Consider the following 17,410-nt stretch of genomic DNA (forward strand, 5'->3'; position numbering starts at 1 on the left):
TATGAACTGTCCACACAAAGCTGGGCAAATCCAACCCAGCCAATTACTACCCCATCAGCCTACTCTCGATCATCAGCAAAGTGAGGGAAGGGGTCATTGACAATACTATCATGCAGTAATTACTCAGCAATAACCTGCTCGCTGACACTCAGTTTGGGTTACACCAAGGCCACTCAGCTCCTGACCTTATTTATAGCCTTGGTCTATATACAGACAAGAGAGTTGAATTCAAAAGGTGAGGTGAGAGTACTGCCTTTAACACCAAGACAGCATTTGACTGAGTGTGGCATCAAGGAGCCCTAGCAAAACTGAAGTCAATGGGGATCAGGGAGGAAAACTCTCCACTGGTTGGGATCATATCTAGCACAAAGGAAGGTGGCTATGGTTGCTGGAGGTCAATAATCTCAGCTTCAGGGCATCACTGCAGGAGTTCCTCAGGGTTCTGTCCTAGGTCCAACTATTTTCAGCTGCTTCATCAATGACCTTCCCTCCGTCATAAGGTCAGAAGTGGGGATATTCACTGATGATTGCACAATGTTCAGCACTATTCACAACTCCTCGGATACTAAAGTAGTCCATGTCCATATGCAGCAAAACCTGGACAACATTCAGGCTTCGGCTGATTAGTGACAAGCAACACTTACACCATACAATGCCAGACAATGACCATCTCCAACAAGAGAGAATCCAACCATTTCCCCTTGACATTCAATGGCATTATCATTGATGAGTCCACCACTATCAACATCTTCGGAGTGGCCATTGACAGAAACTGAACTGGACCAGTCACATAAATATTGTGGCTATGGTCAAAGGAATTCTGTGGTGAGTAACTCATCTCCTGACAGCCCAACGCCTGTCCACCATTTGCAAGGCACAAGTCAGGAGTGTGATGGAATACTGCTCACTTGCCTGGATGAGTGCAGCTCCAACAACACTCAAAAAGCTCAACACCATCCAGGACAAAGCAGCCCAGTTGATTGGCACCTCATGCACCACCTTAAATATCCACTCCCTCCACCACCAGCACATAGTGGCAGCAGTGTGTACCATCTACAAGATGCACTGCAGCAACTCACCAAAGTTCCTTTGCCAGCCCGTGCCAAACCCGGGACCTCTGCCACCTAGAAGGACAAGGGCAGCAGATGCCTGGGAATACCACCCCCTGCAAGTTCCGCTCCAAGTCACACACCATCATTGGAAATATATCACCATTTCTTCACCGTCGCTGGGTCAATATCCTGGAAGTCCCTACCTAACAGCCCTGAGGGTGTACCTACACCACATGGACTGCAGCGGTTTCAATAAGGGAGCTCACCATCACCTTCTCAAGGGTAACTAGAGATGAGCAATAAATGTTGGACTAGTCAGTGATACCCACATCCTGTGAAAGAATAAGTTTTAAAAAGACATAATCTGCTTTTTTAATGATTTTGGTTGAGGAATGAATATTGGCAAGGACACTGGGGAGAACTCCTCCATTCTTCTTTGAGATAATTCAGCATCATCTTTAATATCCACTTCTAATGTCTCATCAAAAAAATGATGCTTCCAAAGTGCAGCCCAGATCTTGTACTGAAAAGTCCCACTAAGCTACTCCAGTTCCCTTTTACATAGAATTACATAAAATGTACAAATGTCTTTGCTCTTCCAATTCTGGCCTCTTGCACATCCCCAATTCCTATCACCCTTGCCACCGGCTGACCTTCCTTCAATTGCTAAGACTCTGGTTCTGAAATTCCCTAAACATCTGTACCTTTCTACCTCTCTTTCCTCCTTTAAGATGCTCCTTAAAACCTACCTTTTCAATATCCTGGTATCTCCTTAAGAACCTCGGTGTTAAATTATGCTCCTGTGAAGCACCATGGGACATAGTACAGTGTTAAAGGTGTTTAACACCTTTAATAAATGCAAATTGTTGCTGTGGTTGTCCCTTTATACAATATTCATGATTGGGAGTTTTTAACTATTTTGTAAATATTTCTACAGGAGTAGAACTGCAAACTTAGTCTATAAATCCATCTTCCAATTAGAGATTTAGAGATCTACACTGACCCCAACTTTTCAATGATGCATGACCTTTGTTCTGTAGTTTTACCTTTAAGATCTTAATAGTGTTGGGACTCATCAGGACACAGTGAAAGTGAGTGTCAGTATTCTTGATCTATAAAATTAAATAATTCTTGAATGTTTGATAACCAAATTGATGCTTATTCATTAACTTTATTAACTAGTCCTCTTGAGCATGATGTACGTGGTATAATTGACTGGTCGGTCATCAATAACACTTCTAAATAATTGACTGCTGGTTTATCAATAATGCCGCCTAATAATCGACAAGAGCTTTACCAATAAAATGCAGGATAATTGGGGCTTCTCCTGAGTAATACAATGGATTATTTCCATAAAGCAATACTTTCTCAAATGTATCCTCTATTTATGGATTAAGTGACAGGGATTATTAAATATTAACTCTGTGTAATAAGTCATTTATTTATCAGTAGCATCATAGGCCTACAAAGCCCAACATCACAAGAGCTGGTTGCAGGGATAATCCAATGGAGGAATCCTGATTATATCACTAATGGCCTAAACTTGTCAGCTGATTGCAACTGCATTCTCCCCTCTAGCCTCCGCTGTTTTTCCCGCCCAATCCTTTTCTCTCTTTTGCTACTATAGTTGCTGTTCTTTTAAACGTTTCCCTGAATGGACCATCCCACATGCCTTCCCACCACTAAACCCCTGCCAAATCTGTTGTCCTGGCCAATATTTATCTCTCCACCCACAGTATAAACAGATTGCATGGTCATTTATCACATCGCTGTTTGTGGGAGTTGGCTGTGCATAAATTGGCTGCTGTATTTTCCTGCATTACAACAGTAACTACACTTCAAAGAAAGTCCTTAATTGGCTGCTTTAGAATGTCCTGAGATCATGAAAAGTGCTAGTGTTTCTTTTTTCATGTAGAAATCAAGACTCCTTTCACCATTTCTTACCCTATCACATTCTTCACTAGAGCATTAAAATGAAGAAATCCTTCACCCCATCAAGCTCCCCTTCCAGCGGAATTTTGAAACCCAATCTACTCACTTCAACCTTTACTTACTGATGTCATGCTAGGTTTCTGATGTTTAGGCACTATGGGCCTTTGTCCTTTTGTGTCTGGACATGTTAAATAAAAAGCAGCAGAAATGGTTCTGATTGATATCATTGTATTTCTTCTTCCCATTCATGTGGGGCCAGATTTTCACCACCAAGCCAGCGAGTAGGGCAGTTTTTCACTCTGAGGAGCAGGAGTGGGATCGAGTCAGGCCTGCCAACCCCTGACGGCAGACGAGTTCAGAGGTCAGCTGGTTAGAAGGCTCACCTCAGTTCTCTGGGCTTTCATCCCAGTTGTTTTAAAGCTGTTAGGCCCTCTAGCCCTCATGCCTCACACTCCCTCAGCCCCACCCACTCTCTAACCGCAGACTATGCCACCTCATACCTCAAGCCAGCTCCATGCCACCTAATACCCTCCATGCCACCTGCATAGCCAATCACCCCATATACATTATGGTCAGGAACCATGTAGAAATAAAAACAAACTTCTAACAGTCTAATAGAGCTCTCCTACATATACAATTAATACAGAAAATAGCACAGTCATGAAATCCATTCATGGACTTTAAACCCCCTCAAGTGATCAATCTGTTATAAAAACAAATAAATTTCTATGCAGTAACCACATCAAAGGCAGCTAATCTTTTAACAGCTTTTTAAGTGTCAATCAAAACGTGAACTCAGTCCACTGTTGAGATCAGTGCTTTTGGAGCTTTGTAAACTCAGCCAAGTATTCATAAGGGGCTCTGCTGTATTAACAACCGTGGGAAATGTCAACTAACAAGTCGATTGAAATTGCAGAAATAGGTGGCTAATGTGTTTTTTCTTTCCAAGCTACAACAGATGGCTCTGGGGACCGGGGTTCGAATCCTGCCACAGCAGATGGTGGAATTTGAATTCAATACAATAATCTGGAATTAAAAGCTTAATGATGATCATGAAACCATTGTCGATTGATGTAAAAACCCATCTGGTTCACTAATGTCCTTTAGGGAAGGAAATCTGTCGTCCTTACCTGGTCTGGCCTACATGTGAGACCAGACCCACAGCCATGTGGTTGACTCTTAAATGCCCTCTGAAATGGCCTAGCAACCACTCAGTTGTAACAAACTGCTCCAAAGTCACAAAAAAGGAATGAAACTAGACAGACCACCTGGCATCGATCTAGTTACGGGAAACAACAATGGCAATCTCAGCCCTGTCAATCCTTGCTAACATCTGGGGGCTAGTGCCAAAATTGGGAGGGCTGTCTCACAGACTAGTCAAGCAACAGCCTGATATAGCCATCCTCACAGAAACATACCTTACAGACAATGTTCCAGACACCACCATCACCATCCCTGGCTATGTCCTGCCTCACTGGCAGATAGACGCAGCAGAGGTGGCGGCACAGTGGTATACAATTGGGATTGAGTTGCCCTGGGAGTCCTCAACATCGACTCTGAACCCCATGAAGTCTCATGGCATCAGGTCAAACATGGGCAAGGAAACCTCCTGCTGATTACAACCCTCCCTCAGCTGATGAATCAGTGCTCCTCCATGTTGAACACCACATGAAGGAAACACTGAGGGTGGCAAGGGTGCAGAATGTACTCTTTGCGATGGACTTAAATATCCATCAATAAGAGTGGCTCGGTAGCACCACGACTGACTGAACTGGCCAAGTCCTAGAGGATATAGCTGCTAGGCTGGATTGGTGGCAGGTGGTGAGGGAACCAAGATGAAGGAAAAACACACTTGACCTCATCCTCACCAACCTGCCTGCCGCATCTACTGGCATCTACTCGGCTTTGTGGAAAATTACCCAGGTAAGCAGGACAAATCCAACCTGGCCAATTACCGCCCCATCAGTCTACTTTCGATCATCAATAAAGTAATGGAAGGGGTCATCAACAGTGCTATCAAGCGGCACTTGCTTAGCAATAATCTGCTCACTGACGCCCAGTTTGGGTTCTGCCAGGGCCACTCAGCTCCTGACCTCATTACAGCCTTGGTTCAAACATGGACAAAAGAGCTGAACTCCCGAGGTGAAGTGAGACTGCTCTTGGCATTAAGGCAGCATTTGACAGAGTGTGGCACCAAGAAGCCCTAGCAAAACTGGAGTCAATGGGAATCAGGGGGAAAATTCTCCACTGATTGGAGTCATACCTAGCACAAAGGAAGATGGTTGTGGTTGTTGGAGGTCAGTCATCTCAGCTCCAGAACATCACTGCAGGAGTTACTCGGGGTAGTGTCCTCAGCCCAACCATCTTCAGTTGCTTCATCAACGATCTTCCTTCAATCATAAGGTCAGAGGTGTTGATGTTCACTGATGATTGAACAATGTTCAGCACCGTTCGCAATGCCTCAGATACTGAAGCAATCTAGGTCCAAATGCATCAAGAAATATCCAGGCTTGGACTGATAAGTGGCAAGCAACATTCACGCCACACAAGTGTCAGGCAATGACCATCTCCAACAAAAGAGAATCAAACCATAGCCCCTTGATGTTTAATGGCATCACCATCACTGAATCCCCCACTATCACCATCCTGCGGATTACCATTGACTAGAAACTGAACTGGACTAGCCATATAAATACTGTGGCTACAAGATCTAGGAATAGTGTGATGAGTAACTCACCTCCTGACTCCCCAGAACCTGTTCACCTTCTACAAGGCACAAATCAGGAGTGTGATGGAATATTCTCCACTTGCCTGGATGAGCGCAGCTCCCACAACACTCAAGAAGCTTGACACCATCCAGGACAAAGCAGCCTGCTTGATTGGCACCACATCCACAAACATTCACTCCCTCCACCACCAATGCATAGTAGCAGCAGTGTGTACCATTTACAAGGTGCATTGCAGGAATTCAGCATGGCTCCTTCAACATCATCTTTCAAACCCACAATCACTACCATCTAGAAGATCAAGGGCAGCAGATAGATAGGAACACCACCACCTGGAAGTTCCCCTTCAAGTCACTCACCATCCTGACTTGAAAATATATCACCGTTCCTTCACTGTCGCTGAGTCAAAATCCTGAAACTCCCTTCCTAACAGCACGGTGGATGTACCTACAGCACATGGGCTGCAGCGATTCCACCTTCTCAAGGGCAATTAAGGATGGGCAATAAATGCTGGCCCAGCCAATGAAGCCCACATCCCATGAATGAATTTAAAAAATCAAAGCCGTACAGCAGCCTTTTTTTTACCCTAACTGCCAGCTACAGCCTTTTTCATCTTTAAAGGGCTGGGGATCTAAATAACTTCAGATCATGATACTTAAAAATACATTATATGTCCTTTAAGAGTGTTTACATCTCCTCCATAAATTTGTGACTTCCACACAATGGACAAAAGCCTTTGGAAAAATGGGGTCTGTTTAAACTCAGCACTAATTTCAAATGGCCCTGCTGAGCTTAGGTTTCCCACCTGTGTGATTTATGCCCTGCTACCTTCCCCTGCTGGCAAAAATGGGATCTGCCAGAAATGGGGGCAGGACCTCCACATCCCAGTCTCACTGCTAATTTTAAAAGTCTATGGAGTCAGCCCGATTCCACAAAAATCCAGTCCATGATGTCTCTCATCCAGTGGGAATTCAGAGATGTGAATTCCCATCTGCTCCAATGTGCTGTGTTTCATTTGCAAATGCACATTTAATCCCTGCACTAAACTTCTTCCTGAATTCAGTTCAACAAGCTACCCATCTCCTGTATGGTTTTACTTCATGGCTGCAACTAGTGACACCACTATTCCCAGCCAAAATAGAGATGATCGGATCATTTCCTCCGTCAATCACATCTGGGGCCCACACTGCTGTCAAGTGATTGGAAAAACTCAGCAGGTCTGGCAGCATCGGCGGAGAAGAAAAGAGTTGACGTTTCGAGTCCTCATGACCCTTCAACAGAACGTTTTTCCAGGTAATTCTGTTTTTGTTTTGGATTTCCAGCATCCGCAGTTTTTTTGTTTTTATGTCAAGTGATTGGTATTGGTTTTATCCTCCACTCATTGCATTTTAGGGGAGAGATAACCTTGGGTGACTTTGCTATAGTTTTGGGCATGAATTTTGTTTGCTGTAGCTTATCAAGACTCTTTTCAAATAGACTCTGTTTGCTGAATTAGTAGACTTTGTTGCTGTGAGTCCTGAGGTAAATCACACCCCGCCTCTAACTCCATGGCTGACATGACATTGGATCAAATGGTCTCATTGCTTTCCAATACCAAGTGCCAGCTGTTTTAATGTCCACCCTAGCAGGCCAAAGTTTCGATGATGGTATTAAGCTGAGGTCAGTTGAGGACATCAGTTTAACATCTGATCCTGAGCTGAGCACCTCTGATGGCGCACCATTCCATCGAGGCTGCAGTGGAGTCTCAGCCTGGATTACACACTCAAGGTCTGGTGTAGGACTCAAAGCCGAGGCCTAACTGAGTCAGACAAGAGTGCTACCAGCTGGAACAAGTTAACATCAAGGCACCCATTGTGTAATCCAAGCATTACTAGAAAATAAATTCCTGATTCAAGCATAAAATGCTCACCAATTATCTGCCACTTAATCCCCAGCAACACTAAATATAGTCACTTCGCAGCCACATTTTACCTAGAGGCAACAGCACATTTAGATTCTTGAACATTTTATATAAAGTGTCTATTTCTGATGCTGATGTTTCTGTATCGAGTTGCTGAATTAAAGATTCAACAAGCTGCACTACAAAAGATTTTCAAATAGACTATTTTTATCCGTGATTTATAGAAATCCTGATCTAAATGTAATCCATTTCATTCGAGTTTTTAAGCATAAAAATGTCTCAGGTATTAATCTTGCTGCATATTTGCTGCATACACATTACATTTCCTACTTTATGACAGTGACTACATTTTATTGGCTGTGAAACAATTTTATACATTCTGAGGTTGCAAAAGGTGTGATGTAAATGCAAGTTCTTTATTTATACAGGCAGTTTAAGGAATGCAGGATCATATGGTAAACACTAGAAGCATCTGCCCCTTTGACTTTTGCTCCTGGTTAATTAAATCCCGGGGTTGGAGGTGGGCAGGTGGATTGACCTTAGCCCTCTCACAATACCAAGCACGAAGCAAAATTAAAATTGGGTCATTACTCTCTTGTTCTTTCTATAGTCCAAAATATGGCAGCCCACACACTCTCTGGTTCCTCACTATGAAAAAAAATTTGCATTTATATAGCGCCTTTCATAGCCTTAAGGCACCCTGATACGCTCCACAGCCAATAAAGTATTTTTTGAAGTGCAGTCGCTGTTGTAATGTAGGAATCACCACAGCCACTATGTACACAGCAAGCTCCCACAAACAGAAATCTGATAAGTATCAGGCAATCTATTAAGTGTTGTTGGTCGAGGGATAAACAGTGGCCTGGAAGAACTTCCCTGTTCTTCTTCGAAATAATGCCATGGGATCTTGAATATCCACCTTAGAAAGCAGACAGGGTCTCTTTTTAATATCTTATTTGAAAGACAGCACCTACCAACAGTGCAGCACTCCCTCTGCACTGCACTGAAGTTCCCACCTATTTCCATTATTTTTAAATGTATTTCCATCCATTATTTTATCTCTCTCTTTTAGCCTATTTCGATCCCTTCTCCCCACCCCATCTCCACTAGGGCTATCTGTACCTTGCTCGTCCTGCTTTCTACCCTTAATGTCACCTATTAGCACATTCCTTAGATAATATCACCACCTTCAACACCTCTTTGTCCTTTTATCTATGACATCTTTTGGCTATCTCCACCTATCACTGGCCCTCTATCCAGCTTTACCTGTCCCATACCCCCTTAAACCAGCTTATATTTCACCTCTTTTCTATGTTTCCTTAGTTCTGTTGAAGAGTCATATGGACTCAAGACGTTAACTGTATTCCTCTCCGCAGATGCTGCCAGACCTGCTGAGTTTCCAGGTATTTTTATTTTTGTTTTGGATTTCCAGCATCTGCAGTTTTTTGCTTTTAGTTAACCTCGATCTTGTGCTCAAGATTCTGGAGTGGGACTTGAACCCACAGCCTTGTACCTCAGATGTGAGTAAGCTCCCCACTGAAGCAAGACTAAAATTGAGATTCAGCATACCTAACTCCTTTTTTCATTGCACAGAATCCCTCCCCTCTGACTGTCTTCCCTTCCATTCGCTCTATAATCTTCAGGTTTTTATAACCCAAAATTGCTGTCACTTTACCAGTTTCTCCCCTGCTGTCTGTTTTCACACTTGGAGGGTATCCTGAGCTAAAAACGTTGGCTCTTCACTGAGACTCCTAATCAAATTTAAAATGTTACAGAATAAAAGAAAAGATCACATTTACAAAGTGCCTTTTAAGATCTCAGGATGTCCAAAAGCACTTTGTAGCCAATGAAGTACATTTGAAATGCAGTCACTGCTGTAATACAGGTTTAAACAACTGCCCAGTGATTGTTATTAGTATATATGAAGTACTTTTTCTCTTCTAACTATTATTGTTAGGGACAGAGAGCACAGTTTTGGATTAGACGAAACCTGAACAAAGAAGGGTTGAGGCTGACAGTGATGTAAGACTTAAATACACCAAGTGATCCAGCCCTTAGTTTCACAGTGCTGTTTCTGAACTAATTAGCAGTAAATGAATGATTTAACACACACTCTTCCTGCTTATCAGTTGACTGATGTCTCATCAATAATTAGATATCAAACATCAGGCAATGTTGATTTATCTTGAAGGTACTGCCTACTGCATACGGTTATATGCCTACTAAGTGGCTCCTGATATGAGTGGTTTATTAACGTCGCACCCATGGCTCAGTTGGTAGCACTCTTGCCTCTTGGTCTGCAGGTCGTGGGTTCAAAGTCCTACTTCAGAAACTTGAGCACGTCAGCTGATGTGCCTTGTACTGTGCTGAGGGAGTGTTTCACTGTCAAAAATACCATCCTTTGGACGTGATGTTATATCGAGGTCCTATCTGCCCCATCAGGAAGTCACAAATAATCCCATGGCTGTTATTTCAAAGAAAGGCAAGTGAGTTCTCCCTGGTAATCTTTATCCCTACTACAGCATCACTGAAAGAGATGATCTGTCATTACCAAATTGCTGTTTGTGGGAGCTTACAGTGCACAAATTGGCTGCGGTGTTTCTTACGTTATAAAACTGACAATTGGAAAAACATTCCTCAACAATAAACAGCGAAGGGGAAGAATGGAAGAAAGTCTGATCAGGAGAGAGTTGTGTGACTGCCAGGATGGTAACTTGCAAACTAGACAGGCTTTGGCCTTTTCTTAAAAACAAAAAAACTGCGGATGCTGGAAATGGCCTTTTCTTGTCTATCAGATCCCTTGTTCTCTGATCTGGGGAGTTTGGTCAACTGGTCCATGACAGACTATGAAGCTGAGAGTTTCACATCCCTCAAGTAAAGACTCAGTCCAGTAGAAGTGTGAACCTTTTTCTGTAGAGTGCATTGGCTGGTCTTAACCCATCTTTTTCATGTGTGTTTATCCTGCCTATTGAGTTTATTCCACACATTTATCACTCTGCCTGAAGAAGTCCTTTCTGGATGTAAATATAGTCTTTGTTAGCTTGTATCTGCACATGATCGTTAAGTATTAAGACAAATAACAATAGATATAATCTTTAAATGCCTGGGTCGAAGAAAGGCTAAATTCACTGACACACTCAAAGGCAGTGTTCATGTGAGTGATTAACACTTAAAGCAGTGGCTATGTAATGATGGTGGTTGTTAGTTTCTGAACAAATTTCACCTAGTTTGTCTCTACTTTTTGTTAAGTGGCATCTTACTTGGCTTGCGGTCTCCCACAGTAGCTGGGACACCCATTCACATGCTAGGATGTTATAATTTACTTGTATTTGTAGCCTCTTACATCAATGGTTGTCACCCATGACTCAGTGGGTAGCATTTACCTTTCTGAGTCAGAAGGTCAGGGGCTCAAGTGCCACCTAGAAACAAAAATCAAGGCTGACACTCTAGGGCCATTTGAGACATCAAGGAATGGTTGTCCCCTCCCTTTTTACAAGATACCCCAGGCCAGGCCTAGGTAAGGGTACCATGCTCAGGGTTATGAGCCATGGCCAATAGGAGAACCAGTGAATTTTCAATAGTAATGGCAGAAGAAGGAGAACTTTGAGGAACAATGGCTGCCTACAGGCCAAGGATCTTTTGGGAGGTGAAACTGTGTTTCCTTTAAGCACACATGAAGGAGACAATGGGAAACAATCTCATGTACTCTTTCTCCTAGTCATATTGCTCATTGCTCATTCAAAGTTGAAGTTGGGGGGCTCTTATGAGCAATTGAAGAAGAAAGGGCAGGATCACAAGGTGTGGAGAAATAAGCAAAGGACCTGCCCTTGAGCAGATCACTGCTCATCACCCCAGCGCAGTACTGAGGAAGTACTGCACTGTTGGAGGTTCTATCTTTCAGATGAGGTGTCAAACTGAGGCACCATCTGTCCTCCCACGGCAGTATTTTGAAGAAGAGCAGAGGAGTTATTCCCCAATGTCCTGGACAATATTTAACCCTCAAGCAACATCTCAAGAACAGATTATCTGGTCATTGTCACATTGCTGTTTGTGGGATCTTGCTGTGTGCAAATTGGTTGTCACATTTCCTACATCACAATAATAAAGACACTTCAAAAGTACCTCATTGGCTGTAAAGTGTTTGGGAATCCTGTGGTTGTGAAAGACGCTTTATAAATGCAAGTCTTTCACTTCCCCTTTCTTTTTATCTTATATAGAAATTACATGGAAACAGGCCATTAAGCCCGAATCCCTGTTGGTGGTTATCTTCCACATTAGCAGAAGTCCTAATCTCATGTGTCTACTCAGGTCCCGTAGCTTTTTCTTCCCCATTTTACTTCAACCACCTATGTAACCTAACCTTAAATGTTGACTCGATTTTGGTCTCATCCACCTACTCACACCATTGTCTCACAACATGTTGTATGACTACTCCTCCTGACTTTCATCTTTTATAGTTAGATGTATATCAGTATCCCTTAGTTCTAGACACTTCAGGAACTGCCCCAGACTGCTTTGCAAATGCCATTGAAGATCTGTGCTGTCGGTGAACTGAGCATACATTAATTAGTGCAAACTACCATCCAATAGTTGGGTGTGGTGCCCTTGTGATAACTTTTCAATAGGGTCTACAAGATAAAGCTGCCAATCAACTACATTCTCAGTGAATAGATGCTTGGATAATGAAATTCCAATCAGGTGGTGGTAGATCTCCTCCAGCCCTACACCTCTCCGGAATCTCTGCTGCGAAACTATGGCATCTTGAGCGTTGCAACTCTTGTGTCTCAACCACTGGTGACCATGCTTTCAGCTGCCTGGGCCCTAGGTTCTGGAATTCCTCCCTAAACTTCACCATCTCGCTATCTCTCTCTCTCCTCTTTTAAGACCTTCCTTAACATCTACCAGTTTAACCAAGCTTTTGGTCATCTGTCCTAATGTCTCCTTCATTGGCTTAATATCAATTTATGGCTGATAATGTACCTGTCAAATGTCCTGGGAAGTTTTACTACATTAAAGGCGCTTTATAAATGTAAATCATTGTTGGTAACATCTCTGTTTCTGTCTCTGACTCTCTCGCTTTCTCTGCTCCATCTCCAGTAACCCAGATGACTGTTGCCTTTTGTGATCAGCGTGCAATACAGCTGTCAGCCATTGTGAGAGCCAGGTTAAGATCCCATGAGGAGATAATTATTCTTATCTAATTCTCATTTTCTAATGAGATCTGAGTGAGCATCCCTGTCTATCTCTTGGTGTAGTCAGAGTTTATTTGTCTTCAGCATGCTATATGTAGAGCTGTAAATTGAATTGCAGCTTCTATCTGAAATTGGCACTGAGTTCTGGGGCTGCATTTTCTGATGGGTGCCAGGACCCGAAATCAGACCCATATGGTGGTCAAGAGTATGCCGGTTGGCACAACCTTCTGGGAGATGGTCTCCTAAACAACCCTCTCCAGGCTCACCACACTGTTAAGGACAGTGGATAGGCTCCCAATGCAGCCCAATCAGAGGGCTTGTCATGATGTCAAGCTGGTTACTTCACAGGATAGGTGGGTGCTGCCAAGGCAGGTAGGCGAGTAGGTTGAGGGTGTCCCAACATGGAAGTGCCTTGGGATGCCTGTATTGAACTTATAAATTAAAGAAGTACAAAGCCTATATGGGCATTGGGGTGGAGGACAAAACCCCATGCTAGACTATTCAATGATGCGGCCATGATCTCTGGCTCTGGTGGTCACACAGTCTGCCACCGGTGGTCAAGCCGTCTGCCACCGGTGGTCAAGCTGTCTGCCACCAGGCAGGGTGTATAAGGCAGGGGATAGTTCCAACGTTCGTAAAATGCCCAGTGCTGGCACAAAACTGCCCCTAAATGAGGCCTTGCTTGGACTAACCGGCTGCCACCCCATGCCATGGAGTGAACAATTGATCCAGTGCTAACCCAACCCCCAGGAGAGGTCCCCAGAGGCAGGAATGCATCAAGGAGCCATCCTGACAAAGCTTCCACTATTTTTCTGGCCTCTCCACCTCTAATTCGGTCTCCATGACGCCAGGAAATCCAGCCCCTGGAGCCTAGCAATTTTGGCTTTGCACCATCACAAACCACCAATGTAATCGTACGTGCCCTGTGATGTGATCCAATGTGAACCAATGTGATCCAGTTGCAGAGGATCAGTTTAGAGAATTAATGTGAGGAACATCTCACACTGCTCTGGTTTAAGCTGCAGCATAAAGTTTTAGATGTCCTCAGAGTCTCTAAGGATATTGGAACACACACAACACACCTCTTTGTGATTCAAAGCCGTATAGTATTTGTTCAGTGGTGGTACAGATTCCTTTGAAGGCATTGACTGCTTACTGAGGACCTGATTTGTTCGTGCTCATCATCCTTAAGCATCTATGTAGCCATTCTTACAATGTGAGTCATGATAGATATTGATTGGCCATATCCCACTGCATGAGGCATCAAAGCTGAACTTCAGCCGCGTGCAACGAGAACCTGATATGCCCAGTTTCCACGGACGGTCCCTGGATTGTGATGAACACCTAGAATCCTGACTAATTTTCCCTGTTTCCTTCACCCCGCACCCCACCACCCTCCAGGATACTGAAATGAGCTGCAACATCCCAAAATCCTGCCATGTTTCAGACCATTTCAGTCTGACAATTGTATCTTAGGACCTTGTGTTCTGCACAGCTTAGTTTGAAGGCACAACCTGTTAGGCCACAAGATTTAAAAGCTACACTGAGCACACGTATGAAGCTGGGAGGAACAGGAGTGCTCACCCTCAAACTACGTTCAAATGAGTCGGGCTGCTGGACATTACCTGATTGCCAATGCCCAATATTGGATGCACCTCGGACCCTCCCCATTCAGGTGTAGAGATCATTCTTGGCATAACAGGCAGTAACAAATCCATTGGCCTATTTTCCACCTTGGGCAGAATTTTGCCCTCATCATGTTGGCTTGGCGGCGGCGGGCAGGGGTGGTTGGAAATCTGACTGCCGCCCGCGATGGGGCCTGACCGCGATTTCACGCTGGCAGGCCAATTAAGGCCCGCCCGGCATGAACCACAGCTCATCACTGACTGGGAAGGGCCGAGCGGGGGTCACTGGGTCCAACATTTAAAGACGGCCCAGGCAGCCCCAGGAGGCTGCCAGGGAAGAACATCTGTGTGCTACTGCAAGGATGGACTCCTGCCAGCAAATGCCAGGCGGGAGAAAGGGTCAGAGGGGCACTCGGCCCCCCGTTTTTCCGACGAGTGCCTTGCTGCCCTCTTGGAGGAGGTGGCTGCCGGGAGGAACACCCTTGTCCCCAGAGATGGGAGGAGGATGCCAATGCACCTCACAAAGAGGGTATGGGAGGAGGTGGCAGCCTGGGTGAGCAGCCATGATGTGGTGCAATACACATGGGTGCAATACCGGAAGCGCTTCAATCACCTGCTGTGCTCAGGAAATGTGAGTACCATGTTGTTATGGATTAGTCTGTTCAATTGTTCTGGGCTGGCCATCCCCCCGTGGAGCTTAGGGGTGTTAGAGTCTGAGTGCCAACTGTCAATCACGCCAGCACTGGCCAAGGACCTGAGTCCTAGCTTCTTGGGCTGAGTGCCTTGCGCCTCGAGGGCCACAAGTCAGATCTGCCCTGCAAGGTGTTCCTCAGCTGGCCAGGACAATGCAGTCGAAGGCAGATGATGGGCCTCTGGAGTTGTCCATTAGGCAGGAGATGCTGGACATCCACCGGGGTGTGCGGGAAGATCTGGCAGAGATCCAAGAGAGTATGCATGCCATGTTCTCTGTTGTGCAGGTGTCCCTGAGGAATGTAAACACTGCATTGACCCTCATGGCCAAGCACAATGCCTTCTCCATGGAGATTTCATGGAGAGGCAGCTCCAGGAACAGCATCAGGGGTTCCTGGGCTTGCGCTCGGACCTGCAAGTCCTCACACAGGCAATGACCTCAGGTAGTCAGTGCCAGTGTGGGAGATGGATGAGGCACCCAGTACCCCAGCTCGGTTGACGTTTCGAGTCCTCATGACTCCCAGTTCTGTTGAAGGGTCATGAGGACTTGAAACTTCAACTGTACTCTTCTCCGCCGATGCTGCAAGACCTGCTGAGTTTTTCCAGGTATTTTTTATTTTTTGTTTTGGATTTCCAGCATCCGCAGTTTTTTGTTTTTACCCCAGCTAGTTGCTTGTCCATCAATGGTGAGCAGGCTGGTCCAGAATGACCTCACGTTGGCGCACGAGCTGCTTGTTGTCTCTGCAGGCTCCTTTCAGGGTGCTCTGGATGACGGCAGCAGCTTCTCCACCTCTCTGCCAGTGACCGTGGCATCTGATGCGGCTGCGCTGACTGGGGAGATGCTAGCTGCAGCACTGGCTGCTCTCTCCAAGGCGGAGCCATCGCAGGCTCCATGGGCCAGAGGATGCCCACCAAGGTCATCAAGGCCAACAGGACAGCAGAGTCAGCAGGCTGCCTCCAACGCCGATGCCAGTGAGGGGGGAGCACCTAGGCGTAGCACCCGTAAACCTAAATTTAAAGCACCTTAAGCACAAGAGGTTCTGGTCACGGGTGATCTTTTGCTACCTGTTTTGTTTTTTTTAATGGTGTGAATACCAACACTGGCTTCTTTCCATTCAAGACAATGTGAATTCCAACATAAAAATAAATTTGTTTTTGTGTTATTGGCCTGAGTACGCTTCATTTATTTTGTAGCTGCAGGGTGTGCCAGTATGTAATGCTGGACATGGGTGGCTCGAAACTTTATTGCACTGAGTGTATTCTGGGGGCCAAGGAAAGGGCCATTTCCGCGACCCTTGATGGAAGCGGCAGCCTTGGCATGAGGTGATAGCTCTTATTTGGCAGCCTAACTGAAGGAGTGTTGGATCAAGGTGTCCCTGGTCACCCTACCTCCCTGGAGGTTACCGAGGTCTGCCTCCATGCCCTCAGTGTTCTCCTCACCATGCTCCTCTTCTGACTCACTACTGGATTCATCCTCTGTGACCTGTGCAGCTGCATCAAGATCCTCTTCCTCCTGTGGGTCCCCCCTTGCCAGTGCCAGATTGTGGAGAGCGCAGCATGCAACCACTGTCAGTGACACCTGCTCTGGGGTTATTGCAGTGCGCCCCCTGAACAGTCCAGGCATCAGAAGTGCATCTGGAAAAGACCAATGGTTCTCTCTATCACCACCCTAGTGGAGGCATGAATCGTATTGTACCACTGCTCCAGCTCTGTTCTTGGATGGCGGAGAGGCGTCATGAGCCACCTTTTGAGGGGATAGACCTTGTCACCCAGCAGCCATCTATCCAGTCAGGCTGGAGCACTGAACAGCCTCGGCACCTGGGAGTGTCTCAGGATGTAAGCGTCATGGGAGCTACCAGGGTACCTTGTACAAACTTGCAGAATCTGCATCCTGTGGTCACACACTATCTGCACGTTCATGGAGTGGAATCCCTTCCGGCTGATGAAGGCTGACCCACTGGAGCCTTGTTGGCCACGTGTGTGCAGTTGATTGCACCCAGGATGTGGGGGAACCCAGCAATTGCTGCAAAGCCTCTGGCTCGCTCAGCCTGGCTGGCCTCATTTGTATGGAAACGAAGGAAAGTTAATACCTGCCTGAACAGAGCATCTGTCACCAGCTTGTTGCAACTGTGGACAGCTGATTGGGACACTCCACAAAGATCCCCCACTGAGCCCTGGAAAGAGCCGAAGGCATAGAAGTTGAGGGCCACTGTGACCTTCAGCACGACAGGCAAGGGGTGTCCACTCACACTGTTGGAGCAAATCTCAGGCCTAATCATCTGGCAAATGGAAG

The sequence above is a fragment of the Carcharodon carcharias genome, chromosome 15 (genome assembly GCF_017639515.1).
Source record: "Carcharodon carcharias isolate sCarCar2 chromosome 15, sCarCar2.pri, whole genome shotgun sequence".
In the NCBI taxonomy this organism is placed as follows: domain Eukaryota; kingdom Metazoa; phylum Chordata; class Chondrichthyes; order Lamniformes; family Lamnidae; genus Carcharodon; species Carcharodon carcharias.